At 38.5% G+C, this 14,691-nt stretch overlaps 1 long non-coding RNA gene across 4 annotated transcripts in view; it reads left to right on the top strand.

The window, feature by feature from the left end:
- Positions 1-14,691, top strand: part of LOC121016273 (uncharacterized) — a 35,508-nt gene that overhangs the window by 8,462 nt on the left and 12,355 nt on the right. The window contains exons 3-4 of one of the 4 annotated variants that reach the window (XR_005784204.1): positions 4,867-4,941; positions 9,422-9,730. The exons of 1 other annotated variant lie outside the window; for it this stretch is intronic. This is a non-coding gene — a long non-coding RNA (uncharacterized LOC121016273). Of the gene's footprint in view, positions 1-4,863; positions 4,942-9,421; positions 9,731-14,691 lie in introns of those variants that run through there. 2 more of the 4 variants (XR_005784201.1, XR_005784203.1) reach the window with 2 other exon arrangements.

Below are 14,691 nucleotides of genomic sequence, written 5' to 3'. Positions count from 1 at the left end.
CCTGAGTTGTGTGTCTTTAGAATTCTAACTAACTGCAACCTGCATTAGATTATTTAAATTTTCATGTTGGTTAGTTGTTTGTAGGATATTGGGATCATTGTTCCTTCCCACAAAAGTTTCTTTAAAGTCAGCTTGAATGAACAGTAATTGAGCACAAAAGCCTGACCTTGCCAACACTGCATTACATGCTCAGTCAAATTAGTTCAGACCATTATGGTTTATATTAACTATATTTGTCATTTGTAATTAACATGGATTAAGATTTGGAGGAGAGTTCTGGTACTTGTTTTTGGTTGATTATGCTAGTGGGAATTTCAGACCATATTAACATTTTCTCTTGCTTCTTAAGTTTGTTTTGTGTTTTCTTAACAGAATAATTATATCTTTGATCTGATTTTGGAATAGTCTGGCTAATGTTTGCTCAGGAAGAAAATAAAACCATCCCTTACCCAATTTTCTCCTTCTCCCTTCGACAAGTATATAAAAGGTTGATCGGGAGAGAAGCAAACCATACATTTGAGTTTTGGCTCATTGTATAAGATGATGATAATGATCCAAATTTAGAATGTCATGAAATCTCTTAAGGTTTTGTTTTAAAATGCACTTACCATGTCTTGGATATGAAACAGGTGGTTCTGCAGACAGGCCTGAGTTATCGCCAATGAATAGACTATTGTGTGCAAAGTAGCTTTTCATTATCATTGTTAACCCTCATTAAAATCACAAACCTTTAGCTTTTCACAGCTTTGTTTTCTTTTAAAGAGATGATGTTCAAGGTTTTTGAAATGTCTACATTTTCTTGAAATGTTTTCATTTAAAATAAAACTTCTTTTGTGGTTATACACATGCATCAGTATTATGAGAGAGGAGGGTTTGAAGCTGAGCAGTAATATTAGTTTTAATATTTTGTTGTCTTTTTCAGTCTTTCATAAAACTTTCAAAAATTAATAAATTCATAAAAATTTCATTTGGGCATCTGTATTTGCATTTTCTCTTCCTTTAAACAATCCCTGTGTCTTTTTCCTGCTGATAATATGCATCATCCTCATTACCACTAAACATTTAGGGAACAATATACCATTAGGTAAGAAAACAGCAATTTCTGTAGCAAATGCCTGCACATTTTTGCTCTTTAAACACAAACTCCCATGGACTCATTGCAAGGTAATATCAGGGTGAGGAGGGCATTTGAGATTTCTTTTAGGCCTCAACCTACTTCTCATTAGGCCTCCTTTAATTTGGTTTTGGCCTTAGACATAGCTTAGTTTAATTGTTCATAGCTGGTTGGCTTCACTTTCCCCCTCAAAGTTTAACTCTTCTAGTCCTCCCAGTATTTTCTTATGGAAAATTTTAGATTGAGTTTTTATCTCTTGTAAAGTTTGGTTGCTTTGATGGTTAAGAAGGTACACTTCAGTCAAACCTTGAATTCTATGCACATTCAAATTGTTGCTCTTTTTGATGAAGATGTAAATTTTGAAATGGTACTTAGAGTATTAGGGATCAGTTTCAACAATAATTTATTGAGTGTTGGGTATAGGCACTATGCTATTTTCACATTTGCTGTTTTACTTAATTATAAAGAATAAGGGATCATGGCTGTAAAGACTTGACCTAATATAAATTCATGAGCAATGTGTTATGGGGGAATTCAGACCATAGGGAAGACTATCTTCTCTTAAGAAATTTGAAAGGAGGTATACAAATATAGTGAGATTACATTTTGAGATACTTATTCTTCCTTTCCAATATTTTCTGCTATCCTACCACTCTCCCACACTCAGGAGGTGACCTGAGTGTAGTATTCTCACTGCCCCTAAGCAAGGTTGTTACAAGAAAGAAAATAATAAATACTTGGCTTATGACTTTAAAAATAGATGCAGACAATACTTTGAAAGAAATTATTTGTGAGATACAGGGCAGAAAGTTCTGCACATCATACAAAACAGATTAGGAAGAATACAGGATGATGTAAATTCATTTTTCCAGTTTTTAAAAAGATGTCCGAGAGAGAGAGGCTAAACACAGGTGTGAGAGGGGCAGCAATAGGAACTTCATGGAAGCTTGAGTATCTGTGAGAAGAGAGGACTGCAGCCATATGAGCTATTTTCAGTCCCCTAAAGAGCCATGCTGGCATATGCCTTGATGATCTTGTTCATCATCATTTTTTGCCTATATTTCTTCTGACTGATGTGTGTCTTTTGCTATACAACTCCAGTGTCATTTCTGTTGGGAGGTCTTCCTAAGCGCCCCCACTCTACTAAATTTCTATAAGTGGTAAAGGATTAACTCACTAGTAAAGGATTAATTGGTTGGATTAATTTATCCAAACCCTGCACATTCTGAGGATCTTCAGGACTGGTCTTGACCACCTCCTGGGAGATAACCTCTGATCCCTTGAATATTCTTCCTGATGACTGTGTCTTTGTATACCTGAGACTTTGTATCACACTAGATAGCTTATGTATGCTAACCCTGTTGGTGGCAAACGCTTGTTTTTTTATGCCTTGGGCTTTGGGTCATCCTGCATCAGTTTGACCTTTGGGTGGGGAGCTGGCGACTGTCATATAAGACTTCATTGCTTCATGCCTATGTGATTAGCCCAAATAAAAACCCTGTAACAAAGATCTCAGGTGGGTTTCCTTAGTTGGCAACACTTTGCATGTGTTGTTATGCATCATTGCTGGGAGAACTAAGCACTGTCCATGAGACTCCTCAGGGACAGAACAATTGGAGGATTGAATATGGTTTCTCTTGGACTCTGCCCTATGCCCTTTTCCCTTGCTTATTTTAATCTGTATCATTTTGCTGTAATAAACCATAACTGTGAATATAATAGCTTCTCTGTATCCTGTGAATCTTTCTAGTGAATCCTAGAACCTGAGGGTGGTCTTCATACTCCACAATAATTTTTGGTTATAACACTTATTATACTTCTATTCATTCATTAGTTTATTTATCCATCCATGCATTTGACTAATTAACTACTGAATGCCCACTATGTACCAGATATTGTTAAGCCCTGAAGTATGAGAATGAGCATGATAGGCAAAATTCCTACCTTTGTGAATTTATAGTCTGGTGGGACAAAGGGAGAAGGAAACAGATAAAACAATTTGGTATGGTAGCAGCTATTATGGACATAGTACAAGATGACATGAAGAACAGAGACCTCAGACTCCAACACAATCTGGTGGGGAGGGGTGTCAGGTAAGCTGCTTGATAAGTAGGGAAGTGGCAAAGGGATAGAAAAACAGTGGTTATGCAGATTCAACACATATACAAAAGCCAGAAAGTAAGAGACAAGTGAAATGAATTCATTGTGTCTGGATAAACCTGTCTGAGGGAGAAAGTGACAAGAGATGAGGCTAGAGAAGGGGCCAGATGATGCAGGGTTCTGTTAGCTGCATTACAGAGTATGGTTTTTATCCTACAATGAGTGAGAAGTCATTGAAGGATTACAAGCAGGTGAGTGACTTGATTGGATTTGCTTTTAGAAAGAACACTCTGGCTGTGGTTTGTAAGAATGCATTGGTAAAACACAAGCATAGAGGGGGCAGACTCATTAGGAGACTAGTGCAGAAATCCAGATATGAGACGATGGAGGTCTAAACTGGGGTGTTGGGAGTTCATTGGAAAAGAGTGGGTAGATTCACAAGATGGTTAGGAGGTAGAATTGATAAGACTAGCTGATACGTTGGGTACTGGGGAGAGGGCATGAAAAGAGTTAAATATGACATAGTATGCCCATCTTAAAGAGGTGTGAGCAGCTGTGCCTCTGTTAGAGAGGTGTGAAGAAAGTCAGATTTAGGAAAAAAGATGAATTCAAGTTTGGTCATGTTGATGTTGCTTAATGTTTTTTTTCTCCTCTAGTCTGTAATCTCCATTCGGTCAGCTAGTTGTCCCAATGCCATTGTTAAAAAAATATAATCTATTTTGCTATAATTCAATAGTATCATTCCTAAGATACTTTTCACAACATAAAGTATGTTATCAAAACAATTGTTTCAGTAGCAACAGGAAATTAGGGGTTAGAGAGTTTTAGATTGGCAATAACCAAGTTATTTTTGCTGCAGGGATTTCAATAATAAAGGAATTTTGGATATAAATGTATTTAGTTACTAGATGCTAAAAATAATAAATTGTATTAAAACTGACAAAACACATTTCATTTTCTTTACATTCCACTCACTCCAGAGCCTCATTTTGCTCTTTAATCTTTGGCCTTACCTGGCAATTTTGCTTGTAGCACACTTCATGAATATCAAAGTTAACATAAGAACAAACATATACTCAAATAAATATCGGACATGCCAACAGAGTAGACAGCCATTCCAGGAAAGTGGTTCTGTGTCCTATGTCTCATACACATTTTCTCTACTCACTCAGCATTAGCTCCCTATCACAATCAAATTATTAAACTATTAGTCACATTGTATCATATATATATATATATATATATATATATATATATATATACTGAAAATTAACATGTTGGAGAAATGGTTGCTATCTTGCCACCCCCAATGATGTGATATGCCACCTTTGAAGTATGCTCAATTCCAACTAACTTATGTTTAAAAAAAGCTCTCCAGGATATGCTGATAACTCAGTCAGCTTTCTGTATGATGTCTATGAAGAATGTAAAGATATGTGCTGTAAGCCAGAATTCCTTCTCTCTACCAAATCACAGTCCTGCAAGTGAAATGGCATGAACATAACATTTCAGTTTAACTAACATTTATTGAGTGTGTGAGGCACTGGGCTAGGAGTCAGAGCTACAAAGACAAGTCATGGTCTTTGCCCTCAAGCTGGTAATGGGAGAAGCAAGTGCATAACCAGATGTTTGTTTTAAAATATGGTAAGAAGCCATGTGCAAGACTACTGAAGAATTCCAGGAAAGCTTCTGGGAGAGATGAATTTTGAACTGGACCCAAATAACAGGTATGAGTTCATTAGGTAGAGAAGAGGGACTGAGGGTACCAAGGGCTATTGCTGGCACAACAAATTGTATCCTGTGTGAATGGTATCCCCAAGGGTAGTGCAACGCAGAACCCTGCAAAAGGAGTGTTGATGAGAAGGTTAATCCAGGCAAGAACAAAGGCAGACAAGTGTAAAATAACAGTGTGTTCAAGGAACTAGAATCAGTTTGCAGTTACTCAACTGTAAAGTGAAGGTGGAAAGTAGTAGGATGCAAAGTGGAGGATGGAAGTTTCTCTGCTGTGGATCTTGGACTGTGCTCTGTGGGCAGTAGAGAACCTACAGATGGTATTAAGCAGGAGAGTGGTGTGGAGTTTTGAATTTCCAAGAGATGTCTTGTATGGTGAGTTGATGCATTTGAGGAAGTAAGTAAGATCAGCTACAAGAACAGCGTTGACACTAATTGCTATACTGTGAACGATAAGGGGGAACCTAAACCAGGACATTATAAGAGTACGCAGTGGGAGCAAATGTAAGAGATATTTGGGGAGTACAAAATCTGGACCCTGATTTACTGTAAGGGGTGAGGCTGAGGGAAGGAGGAGGATTCAGGATAACTCCCAGGTTTCTGAAAGGTTTAGACTTGAGAGAGATGATGACATCAGATGCGAAATTTGAGGTACTTGTCAACCACTCCCGTGGCTTTGTCCTGTAGCACAAGGTGAGAAACAATAAATGGCACAGGGGAAGTAGAAATAAAATTTAGAGGAGCAGAAGTAAATTCTAGTTTGCATAATCAGGAATGATGGAATCATAAAGAAAGTAGTATTTGGATGTAGGCCTTGAAGGATTGGTAAGATTTGCATTTAGCGACTTGATGGGGTGGAAACGTCCCAGAGAAGGCATGGATACCCTCAGGATATTGTTTGAGAAGAGCTGAGACTTCCTGTTTGTGACTGGAGTAAAGAGTTTGCTAAGCATGATAAAGAGGATGTGGCTGGAGTGGTGGGTTGGAACCAAGTCGTGAATGCCTTAGGGTTCTATGCCTAATGGGCCTTGGGCTTTGCATTGGGCAAATGTGCAAGCAGAGCCATGCTTTGGGAAGAATGATCTCAGGTAGTAAATGAGACAAAATAGAGGCAGAGAGATTGAAGCCAGACAGAAGAGTTAGGATGGTGCACCAGAATTCTAGAAACAGGAATAGAGAGGAGGGGACCAGCAGTGAAAACGATTGGGTAGTTCGCTGCATTTGGTAGTGTGGCTTAGGTCAAATGTTATAAATGGTTGGATTACAAGGGATTGAGAACATGCTGCTGCCTCCATAGAAATAAAGGAGTCTAAGAGGAACAGATTTATAAAGATAATGGGGCACCTTCAAAGAGAATACTACTTGTGTCCCCACTTGTCTTTTTCTTTATTATTGGCAAAAAGATTTAAAAAAAAGGAGGAGGTAGTATGCCTCCTTATACTGGTTGACTATAGTTAGAAATTCTTGGCTTTAAATCTCTGCTCTGTTCTTTATTAGCTGTGTGCACTTGGGTGAGAGTTCTAAGCACTTTAAGTCTGAGTTTCCTGATCTGGAACATGGAAATAGGAAGACATCCAGTAAGCTTGTGAATAACACATAGTTTACATTGAATAAATGCTAGCTGCTATTATTAGAATTCTAAAAAGAAGGAAATGCAGAATAGAATTCTAATTCAGTTACTATGTTCAAAAATACAATTTGTTCAAAATTTTCATCAGCTCTTCTGATGGACTGAAGGGTTGGTAGGAAAACATTGATGTCATGTTATAATAATCCAGCTGGTGGTTACTAGCAACCATGCAAACTCTAGAGATTACCTCTTCGACTTAATATCTTAAAGATGTCCTGACCTGAATCCCTTAGACCTTGCTGTGAACCTATAGCTCTGTGCTGTGAATTCAGAGAGATCCACGCAGTGGGTCAGGATACTTTACAAAATACAAAAGATTGTTTTATATAATGTCAAGTAAATGGAAACAAGGCTGATGACTTCAGTGAAAGTCATAGGCATTTTCAAGTGAGACCAGTAGAATTTATTTATTTATTTATTTATTATTTATTTATTTATTTATTTATTCTCTCTTTCTGAGAGAGTCAGAGCGTGAGGGCGGGAGGAGCGTAGAGAGAGAGGGAGGCACAGAATCCGAAGCAGGCTCCAGGCTCCAAGTAGTCAGCACAGAGCCCTGTGCGGGGCTGGAACTCATGAACTGTGAGATCATGACCTGAGCCGAAGTCGGACACTCAACAGACTGAGCCACCCAGGTGCCCCCAGTAGAATACATTTATAACTTGAGATAATTTTAAGAGTTTTCCAGAATCCTAGTTATGTGTATTAACGTGCTATTTAGGTGCTTTGGAGTCTATAATGTAAATAAAAATATTTTCTGTCATCATCATAGTAATTGATTCTTGCAAGAATCATCAATGGAGCTAAAACTAGTGGGTAAAAATCTGAGGAGTAACAGATTTGATTTAGATCAATCTCATCTAAAATTTAGCTTCCTTCTGTTTTCATAACAGTTCCAAAATATCTCTCCCAAAGTCAGTCTTTTTTCTTATATTTGTCCTCAATACACAATACATTCACTGACTTCAAAGAGTTCAAAAAGTAATGGAAATCTCATTTATTGCTGTTTAGCATGGGAAACACTCCTGCAGCCTTTGGACCATGGAGAATTCAGTTCCCACCAGAGGGCGCTCGGTTGTCACTTAAGTCACCATTTTGGGTTTTGGGACTTCCTTTGTAACTCAAAAAGTAAAATGGAATTTTTATTTTGTACATTTGTAGGTGAACTTAGAGATTTGAGGATTAATGTAACTAACATTTTAAAGCTTGGGTAGGTCTTGCTTTTACTTCCAGGTTAAGGACAATTACCTAAATGACATATCTATCAGAATCCCTTACCAGAAACCAAAAACCAAAAACCAAACAAAAACAAAACAAAACCACTATAGAACACAAAGCAAAACAAAACAAGTGAACATCCATTTTTTGTTTTATTTTGTTTGTTTTTTTCAGCAAACACTTCCAGTCTTGGTTCATTGCAGGTTTGAGAGCCATAGTTTCTTCTTCACCTCACTCACTTACTCTGGAATTAGGTCATTAAAGGAGAGGTGGGGCCAGGATGGGAGGAACTCAGTTTCAGGGCCTACGTGCAAGGTGCTGACACTCCCGTGAGTCTTGCTTCTTTCCCAGAATGGTCTTGCCTTCCTTGAGACTGTGTCAGGTGTTCTCCAAGTCTCTCCACCAGCAACATCAGCATCACCTGGGAGCTTGTTAGAGGGCAAATTCTTGGGCCTTACTCCAGACCTACTGAGTCAGAACTTCTGGGGGTGGTGCCCAGCAATCTGCATTTTAACAGGTTCTCTGAGTGATTCTGATGTATGCTACAGTTTGAGAACCACTAAGCTAGACACTTTGTTTTTTGCAAGGCAAGCTGCTTTTGGGCAATAGGAGCCTCAGGATTATTGTTTAGTTTTCATTCCAAGAATTAGGAGCAGACTTTCTCTAGGCCAGGTCTCAAAACTTTTAGGTAAAAGGTAGTATCAAAGTGGTTTTCTGCCTGCTTCAAGCTTCCAGAGAAGCTTGTTTTTCACTAGTCTAAGCAGAGGTACCAGCCCATGGAAGGAAGTTTTGGAAATAGATCACTCACATGTAGAAGGAACCAAGAGAATCTATTAAGAATTTAGGAAGGAAGTGTAGTGTGATGGTTAGGCCTACAGATTCTGGATCCATCTTGCCTGCTGTGACAGCTCTGTGTGATCTTGGGCAAGCTGTTATTGTTTTACCTGTCTAGAACTCAATTTCCTTATCTGCATATTAGGGATGATAATAGTACCTATGTCATATGCTTGTTATGAGAACTAAATTAGACAAGATTTCTAATGTGATTAGAACAGACCATTGGCACAATGTAAATGTTTAGAAATACTGTGCTCTCCACAGCACAGGACCCCCTACCATCCTACCAGCACAATACTGTCCCTTTTGGCTAGCAGCAAAACAACCATAATCGTACTTTTTTCCCAATTCTTAATGGGAAAATCTTAATGTAAACAATCTCCATCACATTTATACAGGTGACAGGAGTCCTAGGAGCTCCTTTGGAATCAGAACTTTTCTTTTAATTCCAGCTCTCCTACCTAATAGATGTTCAGCTTTGAGCAAATTACTTAACCTCTCTTTAAATCTCACTTTCATTTTTATTTGTAAAATGGGATTATAATTCACATTTTATAGGGTTTAGTGTGAGAGAAAGGAACACAGTCAGTGGGCAAATTGTAGAAATAAAGCACTGTTATCTGTATACTACTGTTCCCAGGAAATGCCATAAAGAGAGTAGGATAGTTCTTGGCACATAAGAGGGCTCAGTACACATTTGTTCCTTTTCATTCACAGCTTATACATTTTGAGTATTTAGGGACCTTTTAAATCACCAAAGCACTAATTATGTTCTCGTACTGTTTACTTTTCAGCTTCACACTTCAGCTCCTGAATTTCTGGCCTGGAGTGACTGGGAGAGTCTTGTTTTCCCTTCTTCTCACATGGGAACCTTTTGGGCTAGATTTTCTAGTCAGCTCTTTCCCATTTCTTTAGGCTGATTTGCCCCCAAGATCACAAAACTCATATTTTTCATTTTAGAAAATTTGGAACATTTCAATAAAGCATAAATAAGAAAACGAACATTGCCAATTCCTCTCCAAAAGAAAACATCATAAATGATTTGGTATATTTCCTGCTAGACTTTCCTACCTTTGCTTCAATAAAATTGCTATCATAAAGTATGTTCAATTTTCCTTCTTGCCTTGGGGTTTCTACAGATGTGATCCTCCTGGCCTGGCATGTCCTTCCATGGCCTAGGATGCTCCTTATTTTCCCACCCCTTCATCCTATCCCAGCCACCCCTGATGTTTCAGATGAGGCCAGGTTTCTGTATTAGACATTTTTAAAGCATGCTATACTCTTTCTGGACTTACTTCTGGTTCTTAGTGATATACAGTATTTACTGTGTGAGTATGTGAGCAGTATTTATCTCCATGACTAAACTGTAAGCTCCAGGACAGTAGGAACCATGTCTGGTTTACTTACAACTGCATTCCAAGTGCCACCACAAAGCTGGACACATAGTGTATCCTCAACAAATGGTTTTCAAATGACTGAATGAGTAAATGAAATGTGTTGTAAGCATTTCTCCATCCTGGGCATGATCTTGAATGTCTGGGTTTAAGTGGCATGATTTTAACTTGTACATGGCAGGGTGATAGGTAAGATGGTCTTTTAGAATTTCAGAGCACTCCATGGATTTCTAAAGCAGCCTGTTATGGTGAGAGGGATCTGTAGGCCAGGAATCAAGAGACCAATGTATTCCTTTCTGCTTTACCAGTTCCTGTGACCTTGAGTAAGTCACTGACCTTCACTAAACCACATTTTCTTTTTTCTCCTCTATTTCTCTCTCAAGGAAACTCATACATAAAATAAAACAGTGTGTGTAAAGACACTTTTCAAATTATAAAGAGCTATATAAATATGTCCAGACCATTCAAAATATATTTTTCTTGATAGAGCCACTTGTGATTTTGCATAGAGGCTCCATTTTCAAACTTGAAATTGACTCTGTTGCCAAGAAAATCTCCTACTTCAAAGCTTAATGGTTAGAAATAATTGTGAGTCTGAATGTCTTAAATAGCCAAAATACATTAACTACTATTTTATTCCTTAAAGACAGACATAGCAGAGTTTGTTTCAATTTCATACTTGAAGATTGCAATAAAATAATTATGGTGAGTTGTGAAAACAGAAACTTAGATTTACGTTTCTTTCAAATTTCAGTTGGCTGATGCAGTCAAGATATTTCTGACAGACTAGCCAATGCATGTAACTTAAATAGATTAAAAAGAAACTTTAGTTTTTGAATATACTTTATACCTTATTCAACAGTCAAGGAATATGATAAGATTTGGAAATTCCAAAATGGAGTTAACATCTCTGTGACAGGATCAGTGTTCATATTTGAAGTCAGGATGGAGTCAGAAAGAAAATTTCCCACCAGTGTGTTACATGTTAGGAACTGGAATAGGTCACCCCATGACTAAATTTTATTGGCTGATTCTTTGGTAGTTTTCCACTGCCTCTTAAGCAATTTCCTTTCCATTTTAGGTTATGTGAAGGTGCTTGAAATGTACACATTGAGGAGGTAAAATATTTCAGAGAACAGATAAAAATTGAAAGTATGATAGAAGAGAACAGTCTCTTACACTCTGTGGAAATTGTGAGTTCATGGATAGAATGAGGCAGTGTTTGCTGCTTTTATTTATTAATGACTCCAACACACCGTATTGAAAGGCGAATTTTTTTTTTCTCCTTCTTCATAGTACCAAATAGTAAATGCATAGCATTTTAGAAGAGGAAAATCCTTTAAAGGTCTAATGTCCTTGTTTCATAAATAATATCTGACATTTACAAAGAAATTTACAATTGCTTCCAGACAGTATGGTTTCATAGACTCTTCACAACTCTGTTACTATCCTCAATTAAAAATGAGGAAATGAAGACTCAGAGAGCTTAAATGACTTGTGTAAGGTCACAGAGATGATGATAATAATGATGGGTAATATTCATTGAGTACTTGCCTCTGTGCAAAGCCATCCTCATGCATGATCACACTGAATTCTCACAAGAGTCCTAACACCTTATACATAATACATTACAAGCTGAAATTATAAATCAGTGCTCAGAAACTGAAATATTTTTTCACTGAATGCTCTTCTATAGACACAAGATAAATATTGAATGAAATTAATGTGATTCTCTTTTTAGCTTGTGTTGTATATGAAACTGATCAATCAAGTAAATAGTATTCTCATTTTGCAAGTGAGAAAATATGGAGAATTAAGACTACCATAATAGCATTGTGGTAGCTCATGCTCACAAGCTGAGGCAAGAACCCAGTTTTCCCCAACAGACCAAGTTTCCTTTCTTTGCCATGTATTTCAGAGTATTGAGTGGGCAGTTGGCAACTAGGAGCAAAGTTAAGGACAAAGTACACCATATTCTGAATATTGAGACCAGATATTACCTGTAGAATTTAATGAGTCAGACAAATGACTCTCTCTCCCTCCAGGAAACTCCTCCCTGTACCCTGCCCATCATCATCTGAGGCTGAACCACTCCTCAAACCCTATCTACTTTTTGACTAGATAAGGGGAGGTGGACATGTTGTTAGAGTCATGAATTTTGGCCTACTGGAAAGCACTGCGGCTTCCCCTTTGAGGGTGCTCTGAGGACCATCTGCAGAAATTGGGATTAAAAGAAGATAATGATATCTTTTTTAAAAAAGTTTATTTTGAGAGAGAGAGAAAGAGAGAGAGCAGGGGAGGAACAGAGAGAAGGAGAGAGAGAATCCCAAAAAGGCTCTGTGCTGTTAGCATAGAGCCCGACACAGGGCGCGATCCCGTGAACTGTGAGATTATGACCTGAACCGAAATCAAGAGTCAGATGCTTAGCCGACTGAGTCACCTAGGTGTCCCAGAAGGTAATGATATCTTATTTCTTTGTCATCAAACCATATGATTGATCCTAGTGGTTGTATCAGTGAAGGAACAGAGAATCGAAATGAGACAATAGGGCAGAGAGAAGTGAGCTAGCAGAGCAGCCTGTGCCTACCTTGTGACATGGCAGTGATATGTGAGCCTCCCAGAAGTCAAGAAGCCTCCATGAAAAGTAGTTGGACTTGAGCTGACTTGCCAGTACCCTCCATAAGAGGCCGTAGCAACTGGGGAGTATTAGATCAAGGTGAAGACTTTGTCCTGCGGACACCCCTCAGTAGTCTCTAAAGAACCCTCACATGTACCCCATGGAAGAGCCAGCATCAGGATGTCTGCCACCCAGAGGCCAATAAGCAGCATCAGCCAAGAGAAAGCCCTAATGCAGCACTGAAAGAGACACTTGTCCCTTTCTATCTCTGCTTCTACTAGCAGCTCCAACCCTCAAGCCCACCACTCGAGAAGGAAGGATGGAAAAGTGAAGGGGAAACCAGTCCCCTTTCCCGTTTCAGGCCCTAGTCACAAATGGCCTGGCCTACAGGAAGGAAGGGGCTGCAAGTAAAGTTTTAAATTGGACTGGATTTCTTTAACATAGTCGTTTCAAAACTGTAGGAGCTGTCCCAGAATGTTGTTAGTGGTTGGAAGTTGTACTCTGAATTCAGGCTGTTTAGAATGGCTATTACATTTGCTACAAAAATATATGTAATAGTCATGACTTACCTGGAGAGCTATGTATCCTTTTCAAATACACAGAAAGTTTTATGAGATGATATTGTCAGGAATCAAGTAGAATCTTTAAAATCCTTCATTATTTTATGCTCAAAAGGAATGGAATTGAGAAAATATGGACCAGTAAAACGACAACCCCCTCCTTTCTTCTGATTATTCCTTTTCCTACAGCAGGTATCTTGGCATCTGACCTGCCAGAATGAAGATCTTTGATTCCAAGTCAGGTAGTTCACTTTTGCATAAGAAATCCTGACTGATAGAGTCAATCAAACAATATTTAACAATCTACTATCATGAGAATTATGGCAATTAAAAGCGCATAAAAACGGTTCCTACTTTCAATGAGGTTATGATCTAGATAAGCATATTCTCATCAAAGATAAGAGAGTGTATGACAAGTGCTAAACGAACAGAAGTGACAGCAAAAGTACTATCTGAATTGAGATGACCTGGATACCTGCTTGCAGTGGTCATCAGATCAGAAAAGGTGAGACTTGAGCAATGCCATGAAGAATGGGTAAGAGTAAGTGGGCAGAGACAAAGGGCTGCTGTATGAGGAAATGGGCAGAGATCAGGGTGGTTTGGAGGTCGCACTGGAAGGTATTGAGTCCCCTCAAACAAATTCTTCATTAGCCAACTTTTCTTTGCAAATATTGGAAACCTAATGCAAATTGGCTTAAAAAAATAAAGGACATTTATTTATTGGCTTATGTAGCTAAAGAGAACTAGAGGTAAAGGGGGCTGTAGGGTGCATTAATTAGGGCTGTAGCTCCATTTCTCCACTGTTCTCATAGCCTTCTCTTTATTATCAGCTTGGTGTTCTTGTTGGTTGCAAGATGATTCTTCAAGTGTATAAGTTAACTATTGCTGCATAACGATCACTTCAAAATTTATGAATTAAGTAGTCAACGTTTCTTATCTCACAATTTCTGTGCAACAGGTATCTAGGCATGGCTTAGCTGAGTGGCTCTATCTCAGAGTCTCTCACAAGGCAGGAGTTAAGATGTCAGCCAGGCGGTGGTCGGTCATCTGAGGCTTCACTGGGGCTGGAGAATCTACTTGCAAATTCACTCATTTGGCTGTTGGCTGGAGGCTTCAGTTCCTTATTAGATGGGCCTGTGTATGGGTTTCTCATGTTATAGCAGTTGGCTTTCCAGAGAGCAAGTGATGAGAGAGAGAAAGGGGTAAGGAGAGGGAAAAGGAAGAGAGAGAACCCTGTATGTTATAATGTAATCTCTGAAATGACATACCATCATTTCTTCCCCACTCTATTGGTCATACAGACCAATTCAGGGACACTGTGAAAGGGGTATTATTCAAAAATGTGAATATCAGGAGACTAGAATCATTGGGGGCCACCTTAAAGTCTGATTACTACATCTGGCTTATATGATTCCTCATTCATATCCAGGAGAAGAGACTTGCCTCTTTTAGCCACTGAACAAAACTTCTCGGATTTGCTCTGATTGTACCAT

The sequence above is a fragment of the Herpailurus yagouaroundi genome, unplaced genomic scaffold (genome assembly GCF_014898765.1).
Source record: "Herpailurus yagouaroundi ecotype Mexico unplaced genomic scaffold, PumYag 210, whole genome shotgun sequence".
Taxonomy (NCBI): domain Eukaryota; kingdom Metazoa; phylum Chordata; class Mammalia; order Carnivora; family Felidae; genus Herpailurus; species Herpailurus yagouaroundi.
The sequence above is the reverse complement of the archived record's forward strand: the minus strand, read 5'-3'. Positions and strand labels throughout refer to the sequence as shown.